We start from the raw sequence: 18,744 nt of genomic DNA, 5'->3' as shown, positions 1-18,744 counted from the left end.
TGCTGTCAGCACAGAGCTCTAACTCACTAACAGATCATGACCTGAGCTGAAACCAAGAATTAGACACTTAATTAAGTGAGCCACTCAGGCACCCTAAAGTAGGTTTCTTATAGAAGCATGCAGTTGAATCTTGCTTTTTAATCCAATACTTGGATGAAGTGTTTAGGGTAAAGTGTTGGTGATTAAACTTAAATCTCCCTTATTAGCAACTGTTTTCTATTTGCCCTAAGGATTCCTTGTTCCCACCTCTTCCACATATTTGTTCACTTCTATTTTATATTTTTTCATGTTATTCAGCATTATTTTGCATTTCATCTCTTACACTACTTGTTCCACCTGTCCTTCATTCCTTCTTCTCTTCTTCTTCCTTTTTTGCTTCTTTTTTTTTTTTTAATGTTTTATTTATTCTTGAGAGACAGAGTGTGAGTCGGGGAGAGGCAGAGAGAGAGGGAGACACAGAATCTGAAGCAGGCTCCAGGCTCTGAGATGTCAGCACAGAGCCCGACGTGGGGCTTGAACTCACAAACTGAGATCATGACCTCAGCTGACATCAGATGCTTAACTAACTGAGCCACCCAGGTGCCCCTCTTTTTTTTTTTTTTTTTGCTTCTTTTGAGTATTTGTAATAATTTACTTATCACCTCTCCCGACTTACTGATTTACTGTCTTTTTTTTTTTTTTTTAGGGAATTCCTCTTTGATTTAAAATATGCATCTTTAACTTATAATAGTCTACTCTCAGCTACTGTCATCTCTGTCAATAAACAAAAGTAAGAATCATAAACATATACATACTTCCTCACCTATACCCTCTCTGTGCCTGTGCTGTCAATATTTTCCTAGTTTATTACTGCTTTGGTAAATTTATTACAATACATTTTAGGTATTATTCCTTTGAACAATTATCTTTTAAAGGTTTTTTTTAATGAGAAAATGATGCTTATATGTATAAAAATATTTAGCATTTCTGGTGTTCTTTCTTTTTAAAAATTTTTTTTTAACGTTTATTTATTTTTGAGACAGAGAGAGACAGAGCATGAACGGGGGAGGGTCAGAGAGAGAGGGAGACACAAAATCTGAAACAGGCTCCAGGCTCTGAGCAGTCACCACAGAGCCTGACGCGGGGCTCGAACCCACGGACCGCGAGATCGTGACCTGAGCCGACGTCGGATGCTTAACCGACTGAGCCACCCAGGAGCCCCAAGTGTTCTTTATTTCTTATTTACATCTGACTTTCTAGATGATATCATTTCCTTCCACCTGTAGAAATCCCATGACCAATTCATGTAGCACATGTAGGGTGGTGAAGAATTCTCTCAAATTACAAAAGATCTTTCAGTTTAATTTTTAAGGCTAATTTTACAATTCTCTTTCAACATTGTTGTAGCAATTAGATTGCTTATCTTAGAGGCTTTCTTTTTATTTACCCTGTTTGGTGCCCACTAAAATTTTGAGTCAGTGGGTATACAGAATTGATCAAATATGAGGATGTTATAGACATTTCCTCAAATTATTTTCTACTTTCCCTTTCAATCTAGGATTCAAACTAGCAGTATTTTAATTCATTTGATATTGTCTTGCAGGTTACTAAAGTTCTGGGTTTTTTTTTCTTTTAATCTTTTTCTCTCTCTGCTGCAATTTGGATTATTCCCTTTGCTATGTCTTCAAGTTTACTGGCCTTTTGGTCTGCACTAACATTCTGTAAATCCTATTGATTTTTTTTTTATTCTTTGTTAAGATTCATTTTTTTTTAATTTAATTTGTTTTTTTAATTTACATCCAAGTTAGCTAACAGATAGTGCAACAATGATTTCAGTGCAACAATGATTAAGGAGTTGATTCCTTAATGCCCCTTACCCATTTAGCCCATCCCCCCTCCCACAACCCCTCCAGTAACCCTCTGTTTGTTCTCCATATTTGAGTCTCTTATGGTTTTTTTCCCCCTCCCTGTTTTTATATTCTTTTTGCTTCCCTTCCCTTATGTTCATCTGTCTTATATCTTAAAGTCGTCATATGAGTGAAGTCGTATGATTTTTGTCTTTCTCTGATGGACTAATTTCACTTAGCATAATACCCTCCAGTTCCATCCATGTAGTTGCAAATGGAAAGATTTCATTCTTTTTGGTTGCCGAGTAATACTGCATTGTGTGTATATACCACCTCTTCTTTATCCATTCATCCATCGATGGACATTTGGGCTCTTTCCATACTTTGGCTATTGTTGATAATGCTGCTATAAACATGGGGATGCATGTATCCCTTCAAAACAGCATACCCGTATCCCTTGGATAAATACCTAGTAGTGAGTGCAACTGCTGGATCATAGGGTAGTTCTATTTTTAGTTTTTTGAGGAACCTCCATACTGTTTTCCAGAGTGGCTGCACCAGTTTGCATTCCCACCAGCAGCGCAAAAGAGATCCTCTTTCTCCGCATCCTCGTCAACGTCTGTTGTTGCCTGAGTTGTTCATGTTAGCCATTCTGACAGGTGTGAGGTGGTATCTCATTGTGGTTTTGATTTCTATTTCCCTGATGATGAGTTGTGTTGAGCATTTTTTCATGTGTCAATTGGCTATCTGAATAGACACTTCTCTGATTGAATTTTTTATTTCATATTTTTCATCTCTAAAAATTCCATATATTTTTCTATATATATTCTTTTTCCTGATTATGTTCATAGTTTTCTTTAAAACTTTGATTATAATTACTTTCTTAATTTTGTTCTCTATTAATGATTCTATGATTCTATTTTTTGGTTACTATTGATTAATTTTTAGTAGTGTGTGTGTGTGCATTGGCCATATCTAGCAACTTCTGATGGAATAATGGGCATTGGAAATATAACTTTATTGATTATCGTATCATTTCTTTCATTTAAAAAGTCTGGCCTTGAGAGGGGCATCAGCAAGATGGCAGAATAGGAAGTCCCATCCTTGTCAGCCCACACAAACACTTCAATTTACCACACAAACAATTTACCAAAAATATATGGACCAAAATACCTTTATGAGAAGTCTAGATCCCAGTTAATTGGTTACAGTACTCCAGACAATCACAAAACTGACAATAATTGACTTAAAATGCACTAGAAGAGCAATTTCACTCTACCTGCATCAGCCCCTCCCCCAACATGGCAGAGCTTAGTACCAGGAGAAAATGTATCCACTTTCAATTTCTTCTTTGGGGAAAAGAGAGTGGAGCACGCATCCAATGTTCCAGCCGTCTAGTACACTGCCTGAGAGACTGGATCCTAACTCACATCACATGGAGCATTGATGGAACCAGAATGGTTTTGAAAGATGGTGGCAGCTAAGATCAAAGAAATGAGGCAAGCAACTTACTGCTGCCTGCATGATTCTGTAGGGCTAGGAGAAGGTGCAAAACTTTGTAGCTTTTCCCGTAGGAGATAAAAAATATTGGAGCTTGTCTAACTTCCTGTCTTTCAGTGCACTGCCCTAGGAACCAGTTTATATCTCTTCTTACCTGGAGTGCTGAGGGAATTAGCATAGTTTAGATGCCTAGGGACAGATCAGAATAAAGTAAAGGTGTGGGCAGCTTACTGAACCCAGTATGGTTCTTTAAGATTGGGAGAAGGGGAAAAAAAGATTGTAAGATGACGCAAAACCTTGAGGCTTCTCCCCCAGGCAGAAGAGAGAATGGTAGAGCATGCCTCCAAAATCCCATCCTTTCAGTATACAGCCCTAGAGACTGGTTTCTATCTCACCTCACTTGAAATGCTAATGAAAATAGCAGGGTTTGGTGAGGACAGAAAACATGGTCAGCATTGTACTGTGCCCAACACACCTTTGCCCCAAAGAGGAAAGGAGACGAGTAGAGAATGCCTTCAATGTGCCATACCACAGCATAGCAGTAAGATGCCACAAAGAGGAAGAAATCATGGGATCTTGAAAAAAAAAAAGAAGAAAACAGGATATCCTTATATTTAGAAATTTATACTCATAAATCCAGAGAGTACAATCCCTTGAAAAGAAATGAGTAGCTCCTGGAATCTCAAATTGGGCTCACTGTTGAAGCCAGACTATAAAGCTGGGAGAAGTGACTGTTTCTTCAAGTGACACCAATACTAAGTTACAAGGAACATGAAGAGTCAAAAAAAAAAAAAAAGACAAAAACAAAAAACCATGACACAAACAAAGGAACAAAATAAATCTCCAGTAACCAACCGTAATAAATGGAGATCTATGGATTTACTGACAAATCATTTAAATTATCTTAAAGTGCAGTGAGTTACAAGAGAACATGGACAAACAAATGAATTCAAGAAAATAATACTTGAACAAAATGAGGACATCAGCAAAGAGATAGAAAGTATAAAAAGGAACCAGACAGAAGTTCCAGAACTGAATAATACAGTAATAGACTGAAAAAAAAAAACCATCCACAGAAAGCTTCAGCAGCAGATTTGCTCAGACAGAAGTGTCAGCAAATTCCAAAAGAGGTAATTTGAAATTATCCAGTCAGAGAAGCAAAAAGAAAAATAACGAAAAAGAGGAGAGAATAAAAGAGGAGTTATAGGACAAACATCAAGTCAACCAACATATATATTATGGAAGTCCTATAAGGAGAGACTAAAGAGAAGGAAGCAGAATGCTTATATAAAGAAATAATGGCAAAAAAAAGCCTTCCAAAATCTGAGGAAACAAATGGACATCCAGATTCCTGAAACCCAAAAGACTCCAAAGAGGATGATTCATGAGAAGTCTACATTAAAACACATTATAAGCAAACTGTCAAATTTAAACACAAAGACAAATTTGAAAGCTTCAAAAGCAAAAATATTCATTACATACAAGGGATCTTCCATAAGACTATCAGACTATTTCTCAGCAGAAACCTTACTGGTCAGCAGGAAGTGGAATGATATATTCAAAGTGCTGAAAGAAAAAAACCCTGCCAACCAAAAATACTCTATCTCATAAAACTGTCCTTCAAGTGTGAAGGAGGGACAAAGACATTCACAGACAAACAAAAGTTGAGGGCATTCATCACCACTAGAACTGACTTACAGGAAATGCTAATGGGAGCCCTTCATATAAAACTGAAAGGGTGATAAACCACAGTAAAGCATAAAAGTATACAATTCCATGGCAAAGGCAAATATATAGACAGATACAGAATACTGTCGTAGTGTTACAATTATGTGTAAATCACTATTAATTCTCATATGAAAGCTAGAAGACAAAGTATTAAAAATAACTACAACTATAAAAATCTATTAATGAATACACAATATATAAATATCATTTAGGAAAATAAGTGTAAAAACATCTGGTCCATAATATCCAGTGTTTTATCTACATATACCAGTGTACCTGAGACTTGGCTTCTTCTTCCTTTTCTCAATAAAATTAGCTTACAAGAATTAGAAATAACTACTTCTACTAAGCACAATAATCCCTGGTGAATATTCCAGAAAAAGGAACTAACCCAATATTAATTATGTGCCTTTTTTTTTTTATTTTTCCCTGTGTCTCACTGACTTTGCATTGGTGTCTTTAATATCTCAGCACAAGTCAGTTCTTATTTTTGTACCTATAGCAGAATGTTTATCTTTATATCGTTATATTCAATTCCCTCAGCATTATTGTGTGTCCATTTATTTTTCATTTTCAGATTATGCTGTATTTTCTATGTATGCACACTTTTCTAGCAAAAGAATTCTTAACTTTAAATTGTGATGATACTCCCATGTTTATTGAATTAAGGAGCCAGGAAGTAAGTGTAACCCTTTGCTATTAACCTCATTCTTTTGTCCCTGCAACGAACGCTTTATTTAGGCCTAGTGTTTGCCCAGGACAATATTAAGCACAGTGGTTAGAAATACAAAACACTCCATTTAAAAAAAGAACTAGATTTCTCTAGCATCTTGAGGATTGCAACAAGAATTATTTCTGTGTACAGCATCTTGTTTTCATTCAGCCCTAAATATTTCTGATAGTTATTTTTAATGCTGTCATGTCTGAGATTAAAGCATATGACTACATTTCAATAATTATGGCACACAGCCCTTCATGGATGCAAAATATTTCCTTGATGGCCTCAGTGAAAGCTCAACTCATTGTGAGAAATAAAATAGCTATAAAATTTGACTGTCTCTTGAGCCTTTGGTAACTAAATCCCCATGTGTCTGTTTTGTGTGGAGTGTTGGCTATTTTCAGATTATTCTTGTGGCTTTCACTTCAGACCTCCAGTCAAGTTTACCCATCCTTTCAGCTTGGCATGCCTTCACTAGGCAAATAACCCACTCAAAGCAATTGTTTTGTAAGTGTATTTGTGCTTCTGTCACCTGTTAAAGGTCAATGTTTACAAAATTGTTGAAGCTTTTTTTTTACATTTGTGCAACTTCTTAATACATCTGTGTGCCTTATATACAAAGCATGTATGTCAGCAAGAAGCCACACATACTCAACTATCATGAAGGCAACAGCATTAGCAAAGGGTTTTGTTTTGTTTTGTTTTAAAGAATATGCTTGGAGTGGAATTGTGGCTTTTGCATCCATCCTGTCTCTCTTCAACTGTTTGACACACACTAAAATGTCTTTAATAAAACTGTAACCTACCAGCATGTTTGTAAGGACTAATAAAGGTAAGCTTTCTAGCAATGTTTGTGGCATAGTTACTCAGATTTTTTCTCCTCAAACCACCATTATGATGGGGATGGTACATGTCTGTTATGATATAATCCAGACTGCTCTAATCTAGTTGTCTACAAGGTACCCAGATTTTGGGGGTCACTATTTCCTCTAGTATTTAGAAAAGAGACTAGATCAAGCATCCATCTCATGTAACATGGAAAATCCGAGCCCTCCTCAAGATTTCTCTGGATGATAAACATTTTTAATTAGTCAATTCTCCACTTACATAAATTCTGCCTGTTCTGGTGAAGTTATAATACTGACTATTTTGCTTCTTAATCCAGAATCCCAAGATTTATCTTGATTATATCCCAGGTTCTACCATTCTCTATCTCCAGTAGCTTCTACGATCCAATTATCTCTTTAATTCATTTCTCACTACAGTGGGCAATGGTCAAATATATTCTGGGCTATTGTGTTAAGGAAAACTATCCAATATTTTGGAATAAAACACAAAAGAGGGCTATACATACTTTCAGTATCCTACTGTAATATTAATAAGCTCATCCAAAAATTATTTAATTTTTCGCTTTGCTATATATTATTAAAGGATAAGACTCAATGACAGTATATGGTGACATGTAAACTTGCAACCAGTAGAGACACAAAGAATTTTGGTAAAAATATATAGATTGATAGATGCAAACAAAGATTAGACTTTTTTGTCCAGTAGGAAGTTAACCAGACTAGTCCTCAAATTTAAAGAAGAAGAAGAAGGAGGAGGAGGAGGAGGAGGAGGGGGAGGAGGAGAACAACTCAGTTCTAAAATGCTGATTGAATCCATTTTAAGATCTTGCTGAACTGCTCATTAACTTGTTAAATAACTTTGACCTTTATTCCTTCTATGAGATTTATCCCTTCCAAATTTCTATGAGTTGTGTTTTTAACTTTTGAAGATTACACTGTGATGATGAAAACAATCTTTTTGCTCATTTTAATATGGTTTCCAATACTGCTGCTGGAATGATATATCTAAAAAGCAAATCTCATCATGATATCTATTCCTTGCTCATTTTTTTGTCTTATTATGCTTTTATCTTATTTTAGTAACTAGGATTTCTAGTACAATGTTGAAAGGAAATAGTGAGAAAGGACATCCTTGCCTTGTTGCTGATCTTAGCAACATTTCTCATCATTAGTTATGATACCACTCTAGGTCATTTTGTAAATGTTCTTTATCAAGCTGAAGAAATTCCCTTCTATTCTTTTTACTGAGAGTTTTTTCATGAATGAGTATTGGGTTTTATCAAATGTTTTTTCTGCATCTGTTGAGTTGATCATGTGATTTTTCTTTTTAGCCTGTGGATGTCATGGATTATATTAATTGATTTTTGAAATGTTGAACCAGGCTTGCTTACCTGGGATAAATTCCACTTGGTCAGGGTATAGAATTCTTTTTATACACTGTTGGATTATAATGTTTTCTAATACTCATCTAATGTTTTGTTGAGGATTTTTGCATCTATGTTCATGAGGAATATTGATCTTTAGTTCTCTTGTAATGCCTCTGTGTTGGGTTGGTTGATATTTGTGTAATGTTAGGCCTCAAAGAATGAGTTGGGAAGTACTTCTATATTCTGGCAGAGACTGTTGAGAATTGGTATAATGTCTTCCTTAAATGTTTGGGAGAATTCACTAGTGAACCCATGTGATCATAATGCTTTCTGTTTTGGGAAGTAATTAATTATGATTCAATTTCTCTAATAGATATAGGCCTACTCAAATTGTCTATTTCTTGTGTGAGTTTTGGAAGATTCTGACTTTTAAGAAATTGGTCCAGTTCATCTTAGTCATCAAGTCTTTGGGAACGGAGTTGTTTATAATATTTTTTATTATCCTTGTAATGTCCATGTGATCCGTTGCAATGTTTCCTCTTTAATTTCTGATACTAGTGATTGTTGCCAAAAGATTCAGTAACATGTATTAGGTCCTACAAACAGATTTATTTCTGAAACGTGGTAAGATTCTAATTATTGAAGACATAGTATACATTCTTTTAACTTCTGGAGAAACATTGAAATTCCTAATGGAATTTCATTATACAAGCAAGCCTCTAGATTGTTAGACATTCATGTGTACAAAAGGGTCCTACTATCTGTACCTTCTGGCCAATTGAGGTTAGGGTTCCCTGACTTTATAAGGACTCCTACAGCAGACCAGGAAAGTTTGTGGAAAGCACAAAGTACATATGTAGAGCAAAGCCAGGATCAGGGCCTTTATCTGAAGTAAACAGCAGGTGAAAATCCCAAGTTATTACTTCATCACCCCTCTATTATATAAACCCAAAACAGGACAAATGAAACTGTATTATAAAAATCAGAGTTATGAAAATTAAGAGACATAAATACGAAAATATGGCACCTAGGATGTAATCATATAAACCTTAGCAGATATGCCAAGAATATAACCATTCGGCTAATATGACTTTATGCCAATGCTCCTTTACACACTCTTCCTTTCTCTCTCCATCTCTCAGACAAATAGACATGCATACCACACACACACACACACACACACACACACACACACTTCTGTCAAATATCAGATGTTATATACATCACAATATTGTACAAGTTGAAAAGGTATCAAACTAGCACATTGTGAAAGTGATCTTCAGTTATTTGGATTTTTTAATGCAGTGAGATCTAAGACTATCATTGTCCTTAATTGTTAAAGTCAGGATGCATTTAAAAGAAGGGAAGTGTTTTTAAGTTCAATAATCTATAAGCTGTTTTTCAAAACTACACACACCTGAATATATATACATACAAGTTATATAGCATTTGTGATCATGTTTTAATAGATAACAGATACCAGACAATTTAGTTAAAACTTCATTCAAGTAGAAATACATGTTTTTCCCTGAACTCTTCTATTGCGTTATGTTCCAGGAAATTAACAATAACCTTATTTTTAACAGAGGCAATAAGGAAAATTATAGAAAATCAGATACACTATAGATCTTTAAGGAGAACTACTTGGAGATAAAACATTTGACTAATGTGCCTGCAACAGTTCCAGTAACTTAATTGACTACTGTGAGATGAAATTTAATGCAAGAATTTGTTCAGCATTCTCTCCATCAGATTAGGTGCATTCATCTTCTTGGGAAAATATGTAAATGAGATTTACATACCTTCAATCTTAAATGTAATAGTATGAAAGTAGCAGTCATAGTATAATCTATATTGTATTTTTATGAATATTTTACTAAGATAGAATGGCTACAATTCCTAATGTGGATAAGATATTATTTCTTCCATTAACTCTGATTTCACATACATTAGCCCTTGAGATAAAAATGAAATAGATTCTATAATGGAAAATTTAAATCAAATAAGAAGTGGAGTTGGTACCATTTCTTCTTTTCTTTGCTATCTTGTGCTAATTATGTTCCCTTAATTTTTTTCAAATCGTTGACAGTGGAAAAACAACTGGATAATACCCAATTTTAGTATTAAAAGTCCTTTTAGAAAACAAGAAATTATAATACTACATTTATATGGTCATATAATTTATACAATAACAAATAAAGTTAACTATTTATAAATAACTGTCTTGTATCCTATTTTGTTGCTGTAATATAAATTTACATGCGCTTTTTTTTCGGGGAACTCAGGAAGTAAGAAAGACCCATTCATAGTGGACATTTTCTGTCCATTTTCCACTATTAAAAAAAAAGCAGAAAAATTCTCAAATTATTAAAAAGAGGTGACCACCACTGTGGAAAATCCCTATCCCTCCAGTAAAAATCACGCAGTGAGGGTTCCCTTTACAAGAAATATAATACAGAAGGCCTTTTGGGGTTCATGCCCAAAGTAATAGATAACAATTTTATGAGTGATAGGAATAAATGTGTAAGGACAAAAATTTAAAACTCATGTGTGAAGTGCATGGATATTAAGGCATAATGAGTTGTTAGGCTGTAAAAAAATCTGGTACATTATATTGTGCAATATGATATCCTAAGCTACTGAAATTGTACAGGACTTGGGCAATGAGATACAAAAGTAATACGCCAAGGTGTCGCAAGAACTAGATAGTTTGGTGGCAGTTGGATCAGAATTGAATGATACTAGATATTCACCATAGAGAATCTTTTCCAAAGAACTAGAGGATTCACAAACCACAAAATTCACCAGGGGCAAGGTAACGACCTTGCTCCCTAAGACATGACTGCTATGTATAAACCATACACGTATGGACATGTGTAAGACCATCCTCTGGGCACTGTGCAAGGTGTTGTGGCAAGAGGGAATTGGCCTAGCGCTTGATGAGCAAACTGCCTGGAAAATATTAGTGCTGTGATAGGATATATCCACTGATCACAGAGAATCAGTTTCTCCTATGTAAATGCAGGGTCAAAACGTGAAGTAATGACACTGGCTGTATATGATGATTAAGCTGAGGCTTGAGTTCAATTTCTCCACACTTTCTATAACATTCTGAAACCTCAAACAATCCTACAGAGTGGAAAACAGATCCTTGACAATAAAAGCCAAACTATGATGATCGGTCTTTAGTCCTCTTAATCTATACTTTCATCATCAATAAACACATTTTCTCACTCATTGTCTGAATATGCAGCTGAATTTGTAGTCAAGACAAAGCCTGTATTCACCTTGTCTTTCCAGAACTTTAGACTCCCTATATATAACTGCTTAGCATATTTCTCTACCTGAAACCTCCTTAGATATCTAGGACTCAACATGTCTAGAACTCCCTGGGCCTCTGATCCCAATTGCCACATAGTAGGTTATACAAAGGGACCAAAGAGAAATCATAGGTTCATTATGGTCAATCCTCTTTTGTCTCTAGTCCCCAAACTGTGTTGTTTCTACCCAACACTTCTCAAATATCTCTCCCCATCCTATCACACTGCTGTGATTCATATATTCCTTATCTTTCATCTAGAATACTTTGCTAGCTTTTCCCTTCCTCTTCATTCATCCTACATGTTTTCAGTCTATTTTTCTAATTAACAAATAAATATATCACCCCCAAGGACCTAAAAAGCCTTATGCTATCCAAAGGTTCAGGAGCTCCATCGACTCCAACATGAATGTTCGTGCTCTACCATATCATTAAAGGCCTGTTTCAAGTGTATCCAAATTATCATTCTCATGTCCAAGGTCTCCCCGCCATGAGCCAAACACATTCCCTTTCTGCATCCAGATCTCTGAGCATTCCTTTCTTTCACTGTGGTCTGGTTTCCTTCGTGTTTCTACTATGCATTCTTCAAGCTTCGGCTCAAATATCATTTGTTTATTGACAACTTTATTCCTAATTTGTGCTAAGTGTTTTTTCATTCTCTGTAGTCCCATGGTATACCAACAGCACAACCACTGCCTCACTCAACATGCTGAATTTAATTATTTTAATTACCTAACTTAGTCCTTAACACATTACATATGCCAAAATGCTTTTGAATGAGTAAACAAATAAATAGAAGAGTGAATGAATGAACAGTGCTCCAATATTGAGGATGGAATCAGGAGACCTGGATTTTAGTCACAGATTTGCTACTAACTAAATGTGTAATCTTGGAAAAGTCATTTAAATGCTGTAGGACTCAATTTTATTATCTCTGAAATGCAAGGCTTTGTTAGGTTACCTCATTTCTTAAGTCATCCGTGTCTCAATCAAAATACTGCTTTGTTCTATATCTTAAATCAGGAGACAAATGATTAGTCATAATCTCGTGTCTGTATTTTTCTCCAAGCAAAGGGGTGATTCACTTACACTATATGAGTTTGAAACCTGTTGGACCAGAGAGAAATGTCGGTAGCAGGGAATGTTTAATTTTCACTTATTTACTGGGATGTCACCACGATTTTCTCATGATCAAAGTTTGGTTTACAATATATTTCACATATTATTTACATTTATAGTCTTTCAGAAAAAGCTCCATTTTTTTTTCTTTTTTACATTTCTTTATAAATGCTATTCTCCTTAGGCTGAAATTTTAATCTTTTGTAATGGTGTTATCTGTACATTCAGTTAAGAAGCCACATTAATTTAATTTCAACTCACAGAGATGTGAACAATGAAAACAACTAATGTAGAAAATACCTAATGTAGAAAGAAAGTCACAGAAGAAACACAAGTAGATTTTTCTTAGCTGGATGCTCAGTTTTGAGACTGAGAACCCCTGTTTGCATACCTGTGGCTGCAGATTCTGTGGAAGCATCTTCCTAGCACTTGTGAAGATGTGTAAGATGTATTGTCAGATGTGATATGCTGATATGTACATAACTAACATATTTGAAAAATGTATGTGGCACTTCTATTTCTAGGAAATTTTGTGGACCTTAAATTCTGAAAACCTACTACTATACAGCATTTAACAGTGATTATCAAATAGTAAATTGAAAATTAAATTAAGAGCATGCACATACATAGACCCATTCTTACAATGAGATGAGCCTTTACAGCATGTAAGTAGAACCCACTGAGGTCAGAAAGGGAACAGAAAGAAAACCCAGCAGTGAAGCTGCTAAATCCACTGAGGAAATGTAGAGAACCATGTGGAGTAAATCAATGTTTCCCAACTTTCCTACTTCATGACACATGCAAAAATTAATTTTATTTATTTGCCGTGGTAAATGGTTGGCTAATTACTGGTAGAAGCAACCATCCTAAATGCTCTGGCTTGCCTAATGCAGTAGGCTGAACGCTTGCGAGCACCCAAACTGTATATGCTGAAGCCCTAATCCCCATGTGATGGCATTTGGAGGTAGGGCCTTTGGGAAGTAATTAGGTCATGGGAGTAGAGCCTTATCAAGAGTATTAAGGTCCAACAAAAGAAGAAGTCCGAGTGCTAATTAGTTCTCTTTCAGCCATGTGAAAACACAGAAAGATGATAACCTTCTATGAACCAAGAGTAGGGCCCTCACAAAAACCTGACTACGCTGGTACCCTGATCTGGTACTTCCGATCTCCACGAGAAACACATGTTGGTTGTTTGAGCTACCCATTTCATGGTATCTTGTGAGAGCAGCCAGAGCTGATTGAGACACCCAGTCCAATTCTGTCTGAATTGAGGGTTAAGGGGATCAACGGCTTGGCACACGCTAAGCCGATTAAAACACACCCACATACTATGAAGGGCCAGCTGGGAAGCTCTAGCCAAGGGCTTTGTAGTGAAGAAGACTAGAGTCAACCCTGGCCCTTTGAAGTTGCCGGGAGCTAAGAAACAGACAAAAGCTCATAAAGCTGGAGCCAAGAAGAACACTATTCAAGAGAACAAAATGCACTGTTTTTGAAAAACCAGCATAAAAATCATTGTGTGTTTAGACCTCAGGTATAAATGGAAGTAAAATTCCTTGACAGTTAAATATATATGTGTGTGTGTGTGTGTGTGTGTGTGTGTGTGTGTGTGTGTGTTTGACTGTCTACACTACCTGGCCAGTCCTTTAGACCAAGCTGAAAACTACATTTGAAACCACACAGGCACAAAATGCCTGGAGCAAAATTATATCTGCTTGGGGTAACACAGACTTAACCTCAGCCTCAGAGAAATCACACAAGTGACCTTCTACCAAATATTAGTTCACAATCAAAATTCAAAACATATCCTAAGCCAGTGTGAGCAGAAACAATCACCAAGCATCTGAAACAGACTCACAAAGACTTCAAAATGGATGTTACTAAAAACAGAACATAAGACAAATACATTTAATAAGATTTAAATAAAAGAGGAGATTGCAAACATGACACTATCCAAACTGTCCGGGGAGAAAAAATTTAGTAAAATTTATAGACTCTGAACTTAAACTCCAAGAGAAATACTAAGGAGAAGATTATGTACGGGTGAAATAGCAATTAAGTAGGAATGCAATTCTGAAGTCCTCATCTCAAATGAAACAAAGACAAGAAAATGGAAACATGAAACAGTTTGAGAAAGAAAGTGATAGACTGGCAACAGTTAATCAAAATTCCAGGTGAAAGAAGAGTTAAATAAAAAAAAATACCATCAGTGTTAAACACACCCACACAAACAGAAGACATTAAAAGGACCTGCAGTAATTACAGATTACTTAATAAATAATAATATAATGAATTCTCAACAGCAACAGCAGAATCCTGAAATGAGTGGAATGACATTTCGAACCCCGAGAGAAAATAGTGGTCAACCCAGAATTGCATGCCACTGAAACTGCCATCAAAAATGAGTGAAGGGAGGGAAAGAAAAATAAGATAAAAACAGAGAGGGAAGCAAAGCATAAGAAACTCTTAAACACGGACAACAAACTGAGGGTTGCTGGAGGGGCGGTGGGTGAGGGGATAGGTTAAATGGGTGATGGGCATTAAGGAGAGCACTTGTTGGGATGAGCACTGGGGGTTATACATAAGTGATGAATCACTGAGTTCTACTCCTAAAGCCATGACTACACTGTATATTAACAAACTTGATTTTAAATTAAAAATATCATAACAAAAAATTTTTAATGAGTGCTTATTAAAGACAGTTTAAGGTAAAATGTAAGTTTATCATCTAAAGACCCCTGCTATGGAATACTAAAAGCTCTTTTCTAGGAACAAGTCAAATGATCCTAGAAGAAAAATCTGAGATGTGAGAAGAAACATAAAGAAAATGCTACAGGGAGGGTAACTATTACAAAACAATAAAAGCAATAAGGTCAAATTTTGATGTAAAAATATCAAAATAGAAAGCACTTGAAAACAACTTTATGTAAGTGATTAGAAGGGAAATGGAGGTTAAATGATTTTAAATTGTATGTAATATTCAGAATATATCAAATTAAACATAATACATGCACCGTAAAATTCTAAAGTCTAAATTCAGTGTATATTTTCCAAAGAGGTAGGGATAAAAACTGTGTAAAATAAAATTTAAAAATCCTTTTGTTAGGGGTGTCCGGGTGGCTCATTCAGTTAAGTGTCTGACTCTTGATTTCAGCTCAGGTTATGATCTCATGGTTCATGAGATACAGCCCCACATCAGACTCTGAGCTGACAGCACGGAGCCTGCTTGGGATTCTTTCTCTTCCTATCTCTCTACCGTTCCCCCACTTGCTCGTGCGCTCTCTCTCTCTCTCTCTCTCTCTCTCTCTCTCTCTCTGTCTCTCACTCAAAATAAGTAAACTTAAAAATCATTTTTTTTTAAATAAAAGGCTAAGCAAAAGGCAAAACAAATCCTTTTACAGGTCTGGGAGATCTTATGATTCCATGCCATTAGGATAAAGAGAATAAGTAGAATTCAAGCTGGGAAATACTTCCAAATGCAAAGGGGGGCATTTTACAATGGTAAAGGCTAATTTAACCAAGAAAACATAACAGTCCTAAGTGTACATGCACCTAACTAAATAAAGCAAAAATGGAACAGAGCCGAAAGGAGAAATGACAGGCAAATCACAGTATTAATTGGGAATGATACCACTTCTCTTCCAGTAGAACAAGTTTAAGGATATAAAAGACTTGAACTCATTATCAAGCAAGTTGACCTAGTTAACATTCATAGAACAGTGCACCAAACAAGAGCAGAATACACATTATTTTCAAGGGCATTTGGAAGGGTCACCAAGTAGGACCACATGCAGGGCCATGAAAAAATTTAAAGAAAGGAGATCATACAGAGTATATTCTCTCAGCACAACAGAGTTAAATTAGAAGTCAGGAACAAATATATATCTGGAGAATCCACCAAATGTCTGAAATTTAAAAAATGCTTATACATAAGCCATGGGTCTAAAAGGAAACACAAGGGTCATTTCAAATATATTTGAATTGGATGAAAATGAAAACAGCTCTTCAAAATTGATGGGCTGCAGCTAAAGCAGAGTAGGTGTATATATATACCTTTAAGTGCTTACATTAGAAACTTTTAGAAGGTCTAAAATCAATTGTCTAAGTTTCTACTATAAGAAGCTACTAAAAGCAATTTAACTTATAGAACGTAAAGGAAGAGAAATAATAAAGAGAAGCCAGTGAAAGAAAAAAGAAGTGAAAAAGATTGGTGAAACAAAAAGCTATTTCTTTGAAAGTACAGTAAAATTGATAGTTGCCATTTACATTTATCGAAAAAAAATAAAAATGAGATGCAAATTACTAACATGAGAAATGAAAGAGGGGCTATCACTGTGTGCTGTGCAGACATTAAGAACATAATTGGTTGGGGGCGGCTGGGTGGGTCAGTCGTTTGAGCACCTGACTTCAGCTCAGGTCATGATCTCGCGGTTTATGAGTTTTAGCCCCCATCGGGTTCCCCACTGTCAGTGCAGAGCCTGCTTCGGATCCTCTCTCTCCGCCCCTCCCTGACTCACCCTTTCTCTCCTTCTCTCAAAAATAAACAAACATTTTAAAAAAGGGTTTTTTTTTTAAGAATATAATAGGATTTAGGGGGGGTATGGAAGACTCAGTCAGTTAAGCATCCCAATCTTGATTTCAGCTCAGATCATGATCCCACAGTTGTGAGATCCAGCCCAACATCAGGCTCCATGAACAACAGGCTCCACGCTTAGCATGGAGTCTGCTTGAGATTATCCCTCTTTCTTTCTCTCCTTCTCTGCCCCCACCCCCCTGCTTGCATACGCAGGCACACATGTGCTCTCTCTCTCTCAAAAAAAAAAAAAAAAAAAGATAATAGGGTTTATCTGAATAATTAAATCCTATTCACAAAAAAGATCCTAAGATAAAATTTAGCTGATGAATCATATCATACTTGGAGAGAAAAAAGACTATCAATCCAATATTTCCATCAAAAAGAAAAAGGGGAAGTGTATTTTATGAAATCAGTATTACTATAATGCCAAAAAATTAATAGATCAATATTGCTCGTGAACCCGGCACAATATTCTCTGATAAATTAGTGAATAAAACCCAGTGATATATATAATAATGAACATGTTGATGCCAGGATGCACGGAATTTCTCTGAATGTTAACATGAATAGCCATACACACAAAATAATGGGGGAATAAAAAGCACAAAATCTTAATAGATTCAGGAAAATATCTTACACGTATCAGGGCAAGAGCTAGATGACACAGCTGGTGACAGGCTCTATTCTCTTCCAACTCACCACAACACCATGGGCTCTCATTTCTGTTGTCCCTTTGCCTCTGCAAATCAGGACGCTTCCATGGCAGCTACAGAAATACATATTTGAACTGGAAAGCATCTGCTGGTAAGGTGGTACAAAGGGAGTCTAGAAAACACATTTCCCTCCAGCAAATCAGCTTCTACCAGTGGACTGTATCTTACCATCATCAGCATCATCATAAAGTGCATCTAGGAAATCAGAGTGGAGAAATCTCTTCTGTTCAATGAGGCTTTGGGAAATTCAAAACTATTAAATGTCTTTCAATGAATTTAATACATATTATTAAAGCTTCGTGTAATTTTAGTTCCAGATACAGAGGTGACTTCCATACAATATAAATTCTAGTGCTTGGTCTCCAGGAATCTTAATTTTGGTGTGAAAACATCATACACATTCAAAAATTAAATGATTAATGTTTTCTAATGAGCTATGTAATGGGTGGTAGGGAAAGATAGTGTCAGTTAATCCAATTAAGTTTTTAAATCTGTATATCACGTTTATTTTATCATGAAATCCCCGATGATTCATAGGTTAAAAAAACGGGGGAAAATGTGAATTAAATTCCATTGGGATTTTATTACTGGCAATTACCAATAATGTCGTAAAACTGAGGAAATCCCTGCTCAAAGAATATTTAAAAATCTACTAAAAATAAACTATATATTAATTTTATAAACTTTGGGTTTATTAATTGTAGATTGTTGACAGTACTAAAAAAAACCCTCAGAAATCACAATCTACTATTTCTTCAAATCACATTTAAACTATACTTGCTACTTTCTTTGAAAATAAATGCTCACAGTAACAAACCTGGCCCTAATTCAACAACAGTCAAGTGATGAATGGTAATTATTAATATCAATAACAAAACAATAATTATGACTAACACTTATAAAGAATTTACCAATAAGGGGTGCCTGCATGGCTCAGTCAGTTAAGCGTCCAACTTCAGCTCAGGTCATGATCTCACAGCTCATGAGTTCGAGCCCCATGTTGGGCTCTGTGCTGACAGCCCCCAGCTTGGAG

The 18,744-nt window shown here is 35.7% G+C and overlaps 1 protein-coding gene across 3 annotated transcripts in view; it reads right to left on the bottom strand.

Moving 5' to 3' along the window:
- MALRD1 (MAM and LDL receptor class A domain containing 1) overlaps positions 1–18,744 on the bottom strand; it is a 754,681-nt gene that overhangs the window by 357,624 nt on the left and 378,313 nt on the right. The window lies entirely within an intron of this gene.

The sequence above is a fragment of the Acinonyx jubatus genome, chromosome B4 (assembly GCF_027475565.1).
Source record: "Acinonyx jubatus isolate Ajub_Pintada_27869175 chromosome B4, VMU_Ajub_asm_v1.0, whole genome shotgun sequence".
NCBI lineage: Eukaryota > Metazoa > Chordata > Mammalia > Carnivora > Felidae > Acinonyx > Acinonyx jubatus.
The sequence above is the reverse complement of the archived record's forward strand: the minus strand, read 5'-3'. Positions and strand labels throughout refer to the sequence as shown.